The sequence below is a fragment of the Budorcas taxicolor genome, chromosome 9, assembly GCF_023091745.1.
Source record: "Budorcas taxicolor isolate Tak-1 chromosome 9, Takin1.1, whole genome shotgun sequence".
Classification (NCBI taxonomy): Eukaryota; Metazoa; Chordata; class Mammalia; order Artiodactyla; family Bovidae; genus Budorcas; species Budorcas taxicolor.
Genome location: NC_068918.1, coordinates 59,335,839 through 59,350,823, shown reverse-complemented (window position 1 = coordinate 59,350,823; position 14,985 = coordinate 59,335,839). Strand labels below are relative to the sequence as shown.

Genomic DNA, 14,985 nt, shown 5'->3' with positions numbered 1-14,985 from the left:
TGCCTGGAATCCCTTACACAGTGAAACGGAAAGACCACTTGCACATGTGGATTTGGTATCCATCTCAAAGATCATCTGATGCCACTTTGTAGTGAAGGGAAGAGTTTATTACAGAAGATGATGTTTCGGTAGCTTTCATGGGCTACTGTGAAGGGCCTCTGCACTGGGAGAACAAAGATGTCTCTCCAGATCCATACTGGAGTCTAATTAAGGCAGGAGGATGACAATAGCCAAATTACCTCCACTTTAAAAGGAGAGTGCGGGTTCACACTGAGTATTTGTTCAAGGAGCCAAGAAGCAGGCATCATGCCCTGATGGCCCTTCATACTGGGCTGCACTGGCTACTGAAAGAGCATCCAGCCCTTATGTTCTGCACTTTCATCTTCTGCCATATTTGTATTCAGATGCACAGTCCCCCACATAAAAGCCCAGCTTGTATTCCCAGCTTTGCTTCTATGACCTGCAGTAAACCCAATTTAGAAAGTATATATGGTAAGGCTTTTACACGGAATGGTCATTATGCACACTGATTTCAATGGCTTGGCATCTAGCAAGACGCCTTCAGAGGGTCTTCTGCCTCCGGGAGCAGCAGTCTGCACGGGGCTCTCTCCTGGTTGCAGGCCTGGGTGTGCTGATCCTGTCTGTGGCAACAGCGTGCAGTGACGTCAGCGTTGCCTGGGAAACAGAGTACACAGAAGATTCGCTTGGTGGACTTGAAACCAGCTCTAAACAGCTGTTTGATTCTGAACGAAACTTCAGCAAAGTTGTTTGCTGGGTGAGCTGATGGGATGAGGTGGCGGGGATGGGCCGAGGGTGGGAAACAGAACATTCTTCATACTGTTGTCAGGGAGTCTTTGGAGGCAACAAATGAACCTCACCTCCCCACATAGCCAGTTGCAGCTGGAAATCTTGGAAGAGCGTATCTTGTTCTCAAGCCCCCGCATTACATAGCCGAGTGGTGTGTAGAGGGCAGATGCCAGCCTGAGGTGAAGCCAACCTAGCATCCAGGCCTTCTGATTCTGCCCCAGGCTCTCGGTCCTTCTTCAGCAAGAAGTGGCCCCGAAGGTTTCAGTGAATTCTGCCTCCACTCACATCACATTTGTTTTTCAATCAATCTGTTGCTCAACGAACATCCCTGAATATTAAGGAACATTAACGTGTGTGTATCTTAATCATAAATACAAGTTCTTTAAAGCTTTAATGCAGATTCACCTTTGTGGTTCTTTCACTGTTTTAAAGGTTTTGTTTCCAGTTTCTCTTCCTCTTCTCCTTGTTCAGTTTTTATTTAATGTACTTAGCAAGAGAGAACCACTGTGTACCTTCATGCTGATTCTTTAATTAGAAACATACAGCACCCTCCTCACCACATGGACTTGTCTATCCTGTTTAAAGTTCTTTGTTTTCAGGGAATAAGCACTCTTGCACTCCTGTAGTTTTAACTCTCATCTATATGCTGATGACTTCTAAAATTATCCTGCCTTCAGTCAGTACCTCTTTTAGGAGCTCCTAATCTAGATTTTCAAACCCTTGCAGCAGTTCTTTTCTAATTTGAATGTCTGTAGAAGTCACCTGGGAATCTTGGTAAAATGCACATTGGGGTTCACACTGAGGTATGGTTTGAGATTGTGCTTTTCCGACAAATTTGTTGCTAGTGCTGCTAGTCGTGGAAACACACTTCATACCCAAAGGGTCATTAATTAAGGCTCAGAGATAAAGACAAATGGATCTTGGATAAGATGGGTATGAGCTGTAGGTATATGATGTCAACCAAGGGTCTCTAACTCAAACTTAGCAGGTCCAACGTGAACCCATCACATTCTCTGTCTGACCTGTTCTGTGTTCTGCATTCTCGCTCCCAGTTAATGATGTTATCTGTTTGCCTGGCCAGGAACACTGGAATCATTTTGCTTTCTTCTGTGCCCTCCATCCTGTTCATCTAACTGGTCCCCAAGGTCATTTGAGTCTACCTGAAAGAAGCTTCCTGAATTTGTCCTTTCACTTTTGTTTCTAGCAGTGCCCTCTAGGTTCAGATCCTTATCTCTCAGAAATCCCCTTATTCCAGAGCATCACAGCTCCAGGCTGTCTCACTATGTATTTTTCCTAAAAGTATGTTTCTTAAACATTAATTTGGACTGACATTTGCTTGTTTAAAGACCTTCCCCTGTCACATTCCAAGTGTCTCAGTATGACAGTCAAGGTTCAGTACAGTTTGGCTGTGGCCCTTTCTTCCCCGCAATGCTTAACACCATCCCCTTGCCTCCCAACTGGTTTCACTTCCCTGGAAGCCAGTATAGTCTGTCCATAACAATCCAGTCACAGTTCGCCAAGCTCACAGTGTGTCCTTGCTTCCATGGTGGCCACTGCCTTGAATGCCTTTCTCATCACGTTCCACCTAGCAGAATATTGCTCAGGCTGCACACTCCAGCTCATATCGCTCTTCTCTGAGCTCCTTGACCAAGTCTCTTGCGTAAAGCTTGTGACTTCTCATCTTTGCGCCCGTGGCAGTCACCACTTGCACTATTGTTTTGGAGTTCATGGCATGGGTCTTTGTTGCCTACCAAATTCTAGGCTTGCCTTGTCTGAAATACACCTACATCCCATCATTTAGCATAGGGTGGAATAAAGTAGGTTTTCCCTAAGTGTTTTGTTTTTTTTTTTTTTCCCTAAGTGTTTACTGAGTCACTGAAAAAGCAAATATCCTGTAGTCAGACAGACATGAAATTTTGTGTGTTAGGAGTAGGAGAGAATTATTTCACTTGTATATATTCAGGTGCATGAGGAAAACCTGCCCACCGCCTCATCCTTTCTGCAGCTGCGCTGTCCATACAGTTTCACCAGCTATCTGTGGTGACTGAGCACTTGAAATGTGGTTGGTCCAAACTACGCTGGGATACAGGCATAAGTTACAGGATTTTGAAGATTCAAAATGGAAAAAAAAAAAGCAAAAGATTTCATTAACAATGTTTATGTTAATTACATGTTGCAATAATACTTTGGGTATATTGGGCTAAAGTACACCATCAAAATTAATTCTATCTATTTGTTTTTTGTTTTTTAATGTGACCGCTAAAAACTTTTAAATTACTACTGTGGCTTGCCTTTTATTTCAATTAGACAGCACTACTATAAAATAACAACTTATTTTCACATTCAGAACAACTCAGAAAGGTTTCCTGCCACTCCCTCCCTCTATGCTTTTTAATATTCTGTAAAGTATTTAATGTTTAGGGTTACGTTTTCAATTACGAGTTGTTGATTTAAAAAAATAAAATCATTTATATGAAAATACTACCACTGAATTCAGTTTTCCAATTTGTAGTGTCTTTTGAGATGATTCTTTCAATTCTTAATGAACTACCAAACTAAATCTCAGTAACTTTATGTCAGCTATCAATAAAAACTCAGAATGTTTATTTCTTTATTTACCATGATATATGGAGTAGTAAGAAATAGAAAATTAGAAAGTTTACTATAAAATTTGTGCTGTAAAATCCACATCTTTAACCTATTTTGCTGGTTTAAAATCACATACTTTCCTTACCATCATAAAAATCTGCTTCACTATTCAGTGTTTAAAGCTTAAGGATTCTATAAAAGATTTTTTTCTTTTTACCTTGAGATGTCTAAAGCACTTGTTTTTCTAATTTTGTATAGTCATAGGATCCTTTTCCAGTACATTCTTAAATGGATTGCCAGGTAATTTATTTATCAAAGTTTCTGTAGTTGAGGGGGAGGGATAATTGGGGAACACAGAGAGGTTCATTTCCATCACCTTATTTTCTCCTTCCTTAAAAAATGCAACTCTGGGAGTTCCCTGGTGGCCTAGTGGTTAGGATTTGGTGCTTTCACTTAGGTTCAATCTCTGGTCAGGGAATTGAGATCTCACAAATTGCTCAGTGTGGACAGATGGGTTGCAGGGTCGGGGGAGGAACTCTAAGGCAAAGTGACTGGTTTAGACTTTATACATGAAAACATCAATGTGAACAGATTAGACTTATATAATTTTTAGATTTAGAAAAGACGAGGTACTCTTTATTTTTCTTTTTTAAATTTATTTATTGTTAATTGAAGGATAGAATTGAGGTATTCTTGTAGGGTGAATTTTATGTCATGCATTCTTACCCAGTGAACGGTAGGGCTGGAGAAAGGCTGATTTCTTCTGACTTCCAGTAGAATCTTTTTTTTTCCCATACGCTTTCCTGTAATAATAGCCTAAAAAATACTCTTTGCTGGGACATTAGTATGGACAAACAATGATGACAGCACTTGAGATGGGAGGGTGGGGTAGTAAGCTGTTGGAGATAAAGCGAGGACATTTATACCATGACTCATAGAATAGTAGCCCAAAGTGAGGATGGGATGACCGCTTAGGCGGTAGTCAGTAAAATGTCAGTCTCTCTTCCCTCTGTACTCACTCCATAGCTTCTTGCAATTCACTGATTAGGGTTGAAAATGGCACAATGAATTATGCAAAAGCTATTTCTGCAGCAGGAGCTGTCTTGCAGCCTAATGCACAGATGGAAAGATCCTCTTTTAATCATTGTTCCCACAACACTTGGAAGCTTTTTGAGGAATAAGCACTCAGAAGTGGAAGTGAATGGCCTTCAACAGTAAATGAGTTCCTTCTGCAGAGAGGAACTGAAATGTATTTATATGCAGATGGTTGCCCTGTGTTTGAATGCGCATCCATGTCATCTGAGATTCAAGGCCAAACATCTCTTGAAATGCTTGGGTTTGAGATGGTTCTACTGGAGGAATTACTTCTGCCCTGGCTGGCCCAACATTGTTATTTTTCTTCAGAAATTGCGACAAGTATTTAAATACCAATTCATGAAGTTATGCAGATTACATCTTTTTCTGATCTTGAGTTACTACTGAAGAGACTGAATTAGTTAGCATCCCCTTACTTTTATTAGCATAATATTAATGCAAATCATTAGCAAAGGCTTTTTAAAGAAGGAAAGCAGAACCATCCATGGAAAGCAATTGAAAGCAGTGTTTAATGTCCTCAGTTAGGAAGGAGAAACATTTATGACTACATTTCTTACTTTGGTATCTGTGCCAAGGACCACCCAACTGGGCCTTTTTTGGTACTTACTTCTAAAATCAGCAACACCTTGGAAGTTTCACTTGCAGATCAAGAATCAATCGGGAAAAGGCCCAAAGGTTATATGTGGGTACAAAGGTTATATGCTGGTACCTGTATCATGATTCAGATAACCACTAAGAATGTGGTATCTAAGAGATTGCTTTTTAAAATATGGGAGGAAAAGGTAAATGAACATTATTCACTGGACAATTCAAGGTATAGTAAAAGACTGACTTAAAACTATTCCCAGCAAAGGGGTTAGTATAAAGAGGACACTGATTAATTCTTTATTTGCTTGGAGGAAATGGTCTTAAATTGGAGGGAAGTAAAGTTGAATCAAATAACAGGAAGACACTGTTGGCTCTGGGGAGAGCTTTATAAAATTAGAATGAGGTAGAACAAGAGCCTGGAATCTCCCTTCTTATTGCCTCTTGTTGTGATACCAGCATTTTGTATACTTCCCTGCATCTGTGTCTGCCTCTAACTGGACTGAGCTCTGCAGCACCTGCTGTCTGCACTGCTCATTTGCATGGAGTCAGTGTTCCCTGGACTATTATTTCCCTATGTGTTTTATCTATTCTAATACCATGTAAACTCTTAGGGATCAGAGGTGAGGCCCTGTACTGCTTTGGACTTCATCTTGTATATGTGCATGCCAAATCGCTTCAGTCGTATCCAACTCTTTGTGACCCTATGGACTATAGCCCCCCAGGCTCCTCTGTGGAGGAGGGGTTCTCGTGGGGTTCTCTGTGCAAGAATACTGGAATGGGTTGCCATGTCCTCCTCCAGGGGATCTTCCCAACCCAGGGGTTGAGCCCATGTCTCTTATGTCTCCTACATTGGTAGGTGGGTTCTTTACCACTAGCACCACCTGGGAAACCCTCAACTTGTATAGTATCTTGCAGCTAATGAGGAGCCAGTATTCGTTGAATGAATGTATGAATCATAAGTTGGTTATTTGTTGGTATCAAGTGAGATCTCAAGTTCTACAGCATCATTCCGCCAAAACATTGAAGTGTTAACCTAATTCCAATTCCACTGTTCTTTCCAGTGTCCACTTCATTAACTGAATGGAAAATATAGTTAATTATGTAGATTAAGTAGGCTTCTCTGGTGCCGCAGTGTTAAAGAACCCACCTGCCAATATAGGAGACGTTAGAAAATCGGGTTCGATCCCTGGGTGGGGAAGATCCCCTGGAGGAGGAAATGGCAACCCACTCCAGTATTCCTGCCTGGAAAATTCCATGGATAGAGGAGCATGGCAGGCTACAATTAATTCATGGGGTTGCATGGAGTTGGACCCAGCTAAAGTGACTTAGCAGGCAGGCAATAGCATAATGAAGACCAAAGATTGAATGTAAGCATTCTTCAGTGAAATTTTCTATTCACAAAGCTATTGGATTAAGAAATTTACATTCCTGTATTAGATTGGTTGGCATATGCTTAGAGTTTCAGAAGTATTTCTAGTAGGAGCTGTGTATTTATAGAACCATCTTCAGCAAATAACTGAAGTCCTTTATGAGGTGAGGACACTTAATAGTTGGGCCTCAAACATCTAGTTGAAAAAGAACTAGAAAAATTCTGAGTCTTGGATGTTTACTGTGCAGTGTCTGGTGGCCTAGATCTTTCTAACTTACTCTGACAAGATAGTAAAGGAAGTTTATCTTTGATCCCTTGCTACCATGCCCTTGGTGCCCTGCATAAATACCACCTTCTGCCTTAGGGGCATGACATCCTTTTATCTTTTCCTTGTAGAACTTACTCAGATTCTGTTCTGTCTCAAGAGGCTCATTCTCTATAGTCAGTCACCCTCTTGCTAATCTCTTCTGCAGTGTTAGCTTCCTGAAATGACAGTTCTTTCTTCCACCTCTCTTTCCTGGCAAGAAGGGGCATGGGTGGCACACCTGGCTAGGATGTGAATTCCCGGGAGCCTTGGTCTGTGCAGAATATGGGATTCATTCAAGAAGGCAACTCAGTAGATGACCTTTGGGAAAGAGATATCACTCAGTCTGGACTGTTTCTTTGTAGGGACTGGGCAGAAAGGAGAATCCATGTATGGAGTAGTGGGGTCAGCAGTAGAGAGCAAGAGGAATGTCAGTGGGAGACTGGAGTCTTTGAGCTGGACCTTGATTTATCATCAGCTTTTTATGGAATGCCAACAGCCTTGGCCATAGCTAGGGAGGGAACTCTTGTGAACTTCTTAGCTTGTTTCAAATTCCCACAAGGAATGGCATTTTGGAACCAGATGCCATATTACTTTTGGTGAAGTGGGAATATTGCTGCCCCATGTAAGTAACAGGTTGACAGTAGGTTGGCATAAGCCTGATGATGAGCTGGAGACTCTCAGACTTCCTAAGAGGAACAGGAGAGGAATTCAACCAAGACAGGTGCATAAACTTAAATCCAGTTGGAGGATTTAATCTATCCAGAATTTGATGTGGTGGAATTTGATTTGATTTCGTCTTCCCAGAATTTGATTTGTCAGAGCTCTGTGTGCCCATAACTGTGCTGGATGATATGGGAATTGCATTAGTTAGGTTTCTTTTTCTTCTTTTAATTTATTCATTTATTTCTGGCTGTGCTGGGTCTTTGTTGCTGTGCGTGGGTGTCCCCTAGTTGCAGTGAGCAGGGCCTGCTCTCTCCTTGTGGTGCATGGGCCTCGTGCTGTGGTTTCTCTTGTTGCAGACCCAGGCTCTAGGGCGTGGGCTCAGAAGTCGTGGTACATGGGCTTCGTTACCCAGCGCCATGTGGAATCTCCCTGATCAGGGGTCGAATCTGCGTCCTCGGCATTAGCAGGTGGATTCTGAACCACTAGACCACCAGGGAAGTCTTAGTTATGTTTTCTTATTTGTATTTTTTCTTTCCTTTCTGCAGGTTCCCATAATTTTTCCCGTAAAGCCCTTGCCTTTCCTCAGGGTCACCTTAGGTCTCTCTGTCTTTTGGACCTTGTTCTGTCCTCTAAACAGCTCAGCGACTTTGACTAAAAACATTTGTTTTTGTGAGAGTTTTGGTTTGTTCTGTTTTTTCCTTCAAAAATTAGGTTTAAAGCCCCCACTCCTAGGCAGCATTTTACTATTAGAAATTGCCTTTAGTTTCCATGTTTTATTTTATATTTCATGTCTTTTTGAGGCTACTTGCGTTCATATCTGTCTTATGTCGAATCAGCTCAGATTCTGAAGCATACTAAGAAAAAAGTGGTCTCAGGTAATCTCATTGAAAAAGGAAAAAAAAAATATCCTGTAATATTCAAATAGTCTACATTGTAACTGACTTCTGAAAACATATAGTGGAAAATGTTACAGATGAATTTTTTCTAAGCTTGGCTAAATTATTTCAAGAGCTGGAAATTATTTCTTCACCACCCCCTTCCATCTCCTCGGTACAGCTGACTTTTAGTACCTGGCTTATTAAAATACATCCTGGCCTTCAGAACTTACTGGTGGAACATTATACTCTTCGAAGGTCATTTGGAGCTATCCATAAAATTGCACTTTGCAGGCTAAGTGAAGCAGCTTTCTTTTTCCTACCCAGGTATTTGCCGCACAGTTACTACTGTTTTAAATTGTTCTGCTATTACTACTCACCAGTGTTACTTTGAAATGATGTAGAAATATGTGTCTTCTCCCGTTTTATTGTGAAACATAAACACAGACATCCTTCCACTCTGAACATTTTTTTCAGTGTTTGTCTATAGCAGTCCTTATGCTGACTGATGGAAGCTTGGTTTTATGCCACTATGGCCCCACTGAGATAGATGATTTCCCAACTTTATTGTAACAAACAATCACAAAGGACTGAAAAGAGTTAATAGTGCCCCCATCTTTTCCACAGTATATGCCCATGCATTTAGCTTCAGTTATTATAAAAAGGGTTTTTTTTTTTTAATCCAGTCTTGCCTTGTGTCCATGTTTTTATTGGCATAGGAAAATTGATGTTAATATGTATATAAAATCTTATAGAAAGGCAAGAGAGTGGCCCATAGAAATAAGTGAAACCATTGTCCAACAGTAGTCTAAAATATTAGTGTTCATAGTTTTGTGTTACATCAACGAATATTTTGTTAATACCTATGTGATGGTGCGGGCTTCCCAGATGGCTCATGGTAAAGAATCCACCTGCCAGTGAAGGAGATGCAGGTTTGATCCCAGGGTCAGGAAGACCCCCTGAAGAAGGAAACAGCAACCCACTCCAGTATTCTTGGAAAATACCATGGGCAGAAGAGCCTGGCGGGCTATAGTCGATGGGGTCACAGAAGAGTCAGACATAACTAGGTGACTAAAACAGCAACAATGTATGATGGTAGGCTTTATGAATCAATAGCAGCTTACTTTATGAATTGGAGAGAGATATCAGAAAATTGTAACTTGTCAGTCTGTAGGCAGTCAATGCCCAGAATGAGTGTCCTGGCCAACAGTTAGACATCTATCCTGCATCCTAGATATTGAAGTATATTGTCAAGTTTTGTATGTGAGAGAGTTGCACATTGGTGAAGATTTGTCCATTTGCATTAATGTATTTTTAAGGCATGTGGTTAACTGTAATGTTGAGATTCTAAGCTAATGGAGAGCATGATAGGGGACTTTTGAATGAGGAATTCAAGCATATTAGAGAAGATGGGAAGACTTTTGGTCTTTTACCTCTGAAAACATGAGAACTTGATAGACTCCTCAGAAAGAAAAAAGCACAGCTTTGAAATCCAAAAGGCAAAAAAATTGATTTTTCAAGAGCAATAAAAAATAAGTAGGTATAAGCTTGATGACAGTTTTGGGTGCTAATAGCTACCTTTGAAGCCTCACAACTTTTGTGAGAAAAGAATCAGGCATTAGACAGTTGTGAGAAAACCAGACTCTGGCTCAGGAAAGAGTAGCCTGTGGCGCCTAGGGACCCGTGTGAGTGGGCTTCAGGCAAATCTAGGAGGACTGTGGTAAACAGTGCTAGGGAGAGGGGAGGGGTCCCAGGATGGGCTGTGGAGGTAACCTAGATGATTGATCTGAATTTGCAGAAATGGTTATTGGGCAGAGGTTGAAGTGGAGGTGAGTGGATAGTGGCAGTTAGAGAGGAAGTGAAATTCTGAGGAAGGAAAGGTGAACCACAGCAGGGCCTGAAGCATGTTAGGGACAATGCTAAAGCAGAGGTCATGAACCAGAGGCCCTTTTTGAAAGCTGTCTGGGCTGCTGGTTTGATGAGGAACTGGAAAATTCCACCTTTGCCCAGTGTCAGTATCATTTCTAATCTCTCTGACAATGCAGACTTGAGTAGGCTGGTTGAACAGACATCTCTGATAAGGTGCCCAACAAACTGCAGGGATTCAACAAAAATATTTTATTTGTTTTAGCAATTAAGTCAACAGGATGGAACCAGGGAATGTGTGCTTAAAAAACTGTATGCCAGTGCTTGTTTGTGACTTAATATTAGGTACAGTCTGATAGGAAAATGGCTGTTTTATATGTTTCATATAAGGAAGCCTACTTTCAAACTGAACACTCAAGAGTTATAGAGCCGTAGAACAATTACTTATTAATTACCTTTTAGGGTTTCCTGATGACTAATTTTTTTATTGTCTACTTTTCATGTGCCTGTTTTATTCCTTTGTAGTTTTGTGCAATTAAATAAGAAACACCTTAGAAGTTAAAAGGAGGATGTTGTTTCAGAGGCAACGATAATTCAGTAATTGATAATCAATTCCCAAGCATCTGCTATGGTAAATGGATGGCTAAACCCAGGGATACCCAGATGAAAAAACAACAGCAGCAAAAAAATAAAAACCCAGAAAGAACTTTGTAGATACTTGCCCCAAGGAACACACAGTGTAGTGGTAGAAACACAAGTGTGGGTAACACAGTCCGAGTTGTGGTCAGGGCTGGGGGGAGACTGAAGGAGCAAGGAAATGTCTTTATTCCGCCCCCGCTGGAGAAAGGTGCCAAGATATGACAGCTGTAAAACAGATCCAACTGGAGAGCCACCAAATGCCGAGTGGCTGCTCGTGTTGCACCTCCAGGTGTTTCACGACTAACCAGAACAAGGAAAGGCCAGCGTTCTGGATTCGAGCTGTGTCAGGAGCATCCCAGTGTCTGGTAGAGACACATCCTGGTGATGGAGAATTGAGGTTGAGTGGAGTGCATATGCAAACTCAGTCCCACGTGCTTCGAACCAGTCTTCCAAGATCTTGACATTTCACGTTAAAGTCCCACTTCAGATCTCTCTAGCCTCGTCTTGGAAAATGACTTTGACGTTGAGATCCCTGGCTCTCATTTGTCTACTTGTTGAGTCATGTCTCCAGTTGAGGAAGGAAAAACTGCCTCTTGAGAGAGATTGGAGGAGCTCAGAACAAAGAGGATCTCACATCTACTGAGAAGAGAAGAGAACATAGGAAAGTCCTCTGCCTGGTGGTTGGTGTTATCCCGTGATTTCCCTTTTACATAACCTGTGTCTCTACTTAAAAGGGAAGGAAGTTTTTCCAGCTTGCTCTGGTTGCCTCTTGATGCTTCCACATGCCTTTCTGTCTCGTACCTTTTCTCCTTCCTTTCTACTAGGTGCACACCTGGTGGTTGTGGCTGCCACCTATAGCCTTTATTCTGTTAGTGATATTCACATATGGGTTGGTTCTACCGTAGTGTTTTCGTAAAAGTGATAAAGCCAAGTTTTCAAAGCTTTCCCGCAGCAACCTTACTAATGTGCTTCTCTTCCCGGCTTGATTTGGGCAGTGTTGGGTAAATGGTGCATCATCAGTTCACTTGTTCATTGTTCTGCTGTGTGTCAAAGTTGGGTGGACGCTCTGTGATGACTATAGCAGTGTGCTGTGCAGAAAAAGCTGAAAGAAATACTGAGTAACTTTTATTTCCATCCCTCCATGCCATGGGCTTCCCTCATGGTTAAAAATCTGCCTGCAATGCAAAAGACCTGGATTCAATCCCTGGGTCAGGAAGATCCCCTGGAAAAGGGAATGGCAACCCACTCCAGTATTCTTGCCTGGAGAACCCCATGGACAGAGTGGGTGCTACAGTCCCTGGGGTTGCAAAGAGTTGGAAACTGAGTGATTAACACTGGGATTAACACAACTACTACTGCTTCCCCCACCCCACTCCCCCAGATGAAAGGGTTAAAATGTGCAAAGGATAAAAAAAGTAAGCTTACTTGGATAGTGAAAATTAGTGTGTTTCTAAAACTGTAGCAGTTGGGTTGGGAAGAAGATGTGAGGAACTTTTCTCCTGCACTCTGAAGGCTGCCTGGGAGTGGAGAAAGAAAGGCCAGAGAGGGGTTGCTTCCTAATCAACTTCTTCCTGCCTTAAGGCATTGTCAGTGTTCTTTCTTCCTGGTGTCAGAGCCACTTCTAATAATTACTGCTTTCAACTAAACAATAGTAGGCATTCAGTTCACAGGGAAAAAGAAATGACATGGGTCATTCATAGGCTGCAGTTCTTCCTAGTCACTCAAATTCAATGTAGTCTGATGGACCAGGCCATTACGGAGTATTAATAGCTTTACCATCTCAGATGGCAGTGATCACTTCTTTAATATCACTGATAAAATGAAAAAGAAAAATCTACACATCAGAAGCACTTCCCCCCTCCCCCCAGCCTAGAGATAATGTAGATCCAGAGTGAATGTTTAAAACATTTTAAACATCTTTGAAACAAGGTTTGTTTTTTTTTAAAAAACAAAACAAAAAGTATATTTGAAGTCGTACCCTAGCATGGCATAAATCACATTTTAGAAAATGCATTGGAAAAGGTTTCTCATGCATTTCAAAGAGGTATGATTTGATTGTTAAATGTATTTTTCTCTAGATAAGTGTAGTGGTCACTTAAAAACATTAGTTATAGGCTGTGTCAACAAGATCACTTTTGGTTTTGCTATGTGCAGTACAAACTCACGAAGACTGGAACGCTGGATGTGAAACAAAGTAAATTCTACCCTTTCCATTCTATTTGGTGTAATGACTGCAGAAGACATGAGGACACCAATTTTGGTTCCACCATCACTTTGCTGAGATTTTGAAGAAGATTTAGCCCTGGCAACTCATTACCTCATCTAGAAAATGATGGGATAGGTTTAAATCTCTAAGGTCCAATAACATTCTAAAGCTTATACTTCAATAAATTTGGCCTTATCTAAAATATACTTGGTCATTATGGTTGATAAGTCGCGATCTCAATAAGAACTTTTATTTTTGGCACCTTAAAAACAGAACAAAAACAAAAATAGCCTTATCCTCATATCTCTGAACCCAGTCCCTTCTTTTCCTGTGTTGGAAGTGAAAGTAGAATAAGAAGCATGAAAGAGAGTATACTTCTTTTAGAAAGGATCTTGTGAGAATATGAAACCAAATCCTAGCATCAGAGGACTTCAAGAAAGCAGACTTTGAGCCATAAAAAATGCTTCTAGAAGGAGCAGGACTGAGAGACAGACTGGATGTGAAGTTTAGCAGTATAACTGTTGATGGGGTGGAGTGCACAAAGTAGAGATTGGATCATGTAGTTAAATATGAGTGCAAAGAAGTGTCCTAGTTCTAAATAAATGCCTTGAGATGATTATAGGAAGAGGTACAGATGGCAAAGGAGCATTAAAGAAACTACCCATTTTCAAATACACTGGCCAAAAGGGGAAGCTTAGAATTTCTGCCCATTGTGCATGATGGATGAAAGTGGATGATTGGCGAGGCAGGGGTTTTTAAATATGCTTTTATTCTTTGTCATTGTAGTATGAATTAAATATGGATATATCATTGGAGGAAGTCCCAGTTTTGATAAAAGGCCGTAAAACTAAACTAAAATAAACAAAGAAGTAGGTCAAGAGTCACTAGGAAAGCATGTCTATTTCTTTCAGTAAGGCTTTCTGGAACATTGCCCACAGAATTGAAAAGTGCTTTCTCAGATCCATTAGGTGTTTTTGAGAAATCCTGGAGCAGCGGTTTTCAAAGTGTGGCCATGGAACCCCTGAGGCTCTCGAGACCCTTCAAAGGGTCTAGGAGATCAGAACTCTTTTCATAATAACCCAAGCTGTTAACTGGCCTTGTTCATTCTGATGCTATCCTGAGGATACAGTGGTGTTTCCCAGAAATTACATGACTTAGAATACCGCAAAAGAGTAAATGCAGAGGGAGATGGGAGAATCCATATGTCTTCTATTAAACTAAACATTAAAGATTTCAAAAATGTAAAACAGTGCTACTTAGCTATTTTTTTAAAAAAAAATATAGGGCTTCTCCCCACGTCTCCCCAATGTTATTTATGATGTTTTCTTAAATAACATCTTAAATATTATTTCTTATTAAATGAATTAGTATTTAAAGTTTTTTTAAATTTTAAGATCTAATAGTGTACATATCAATGAATATAATTTACCTCAAAAACTCTTTGGAAGCCCTTGAAAATTAGGAAGTGTGTAGAAGAGTCCTGAGACCAGAGGTTAAAGAATGACCGTCCTTAGAGGATAAGCAATTTCTCTGAACCTTAGAAGAGGGCAAAGGTGACTTTATTAAACTGTGGGAGAGGCAGTTATCTGTAGTTAGCCGTTACACAAATGTTAGCAGTGATACTAACTTGAGTGCCTTCTCCTTGGTTACCTCTAAGGTCGTTCCTTAGTAGGAATTCTTATTTGATGTTGTTTTGTTTAGTTGCTAGGTCATATCCAACGCATTTGTGATCCCATGGACTGTAGCCTGCCAGGCTCCTCTGTCCATGGGATTTTCCAGGCAAGAAGGCTGGAGTGGGTTGCCATTTCCTTCTCCAGGGGATCTTTCCCATCCAGGAAGCGAACCCACGGATTCTTTACTGCTGAGCCACCGGGGACGCTCTTATTGGATGACTTACAACAAAGTCGTCAAGCCTATTGGCATTCTTTCCATTTTATAGATAGCAGCAAGTTAGAATCAGAGGAGTGATGTCCTCCAGGGA

The 14,985-nt window shown here is 40.9% G+C and overlaps 1 protein-coding gene across 1 annotated transcript in view; it reads left to right on the top strand.

Moving 5' to 3' along the window:
* Positions 1 to 14,985, top strand: part of ARHGAP18 (Rho GTPase activating protein 18) — a 135,717-nt gene that overhangs the window by 48,535 nt on the left and 72,197 nt on the right. The gene's annotated exons all lie outside the window — the stretch shown is intronic.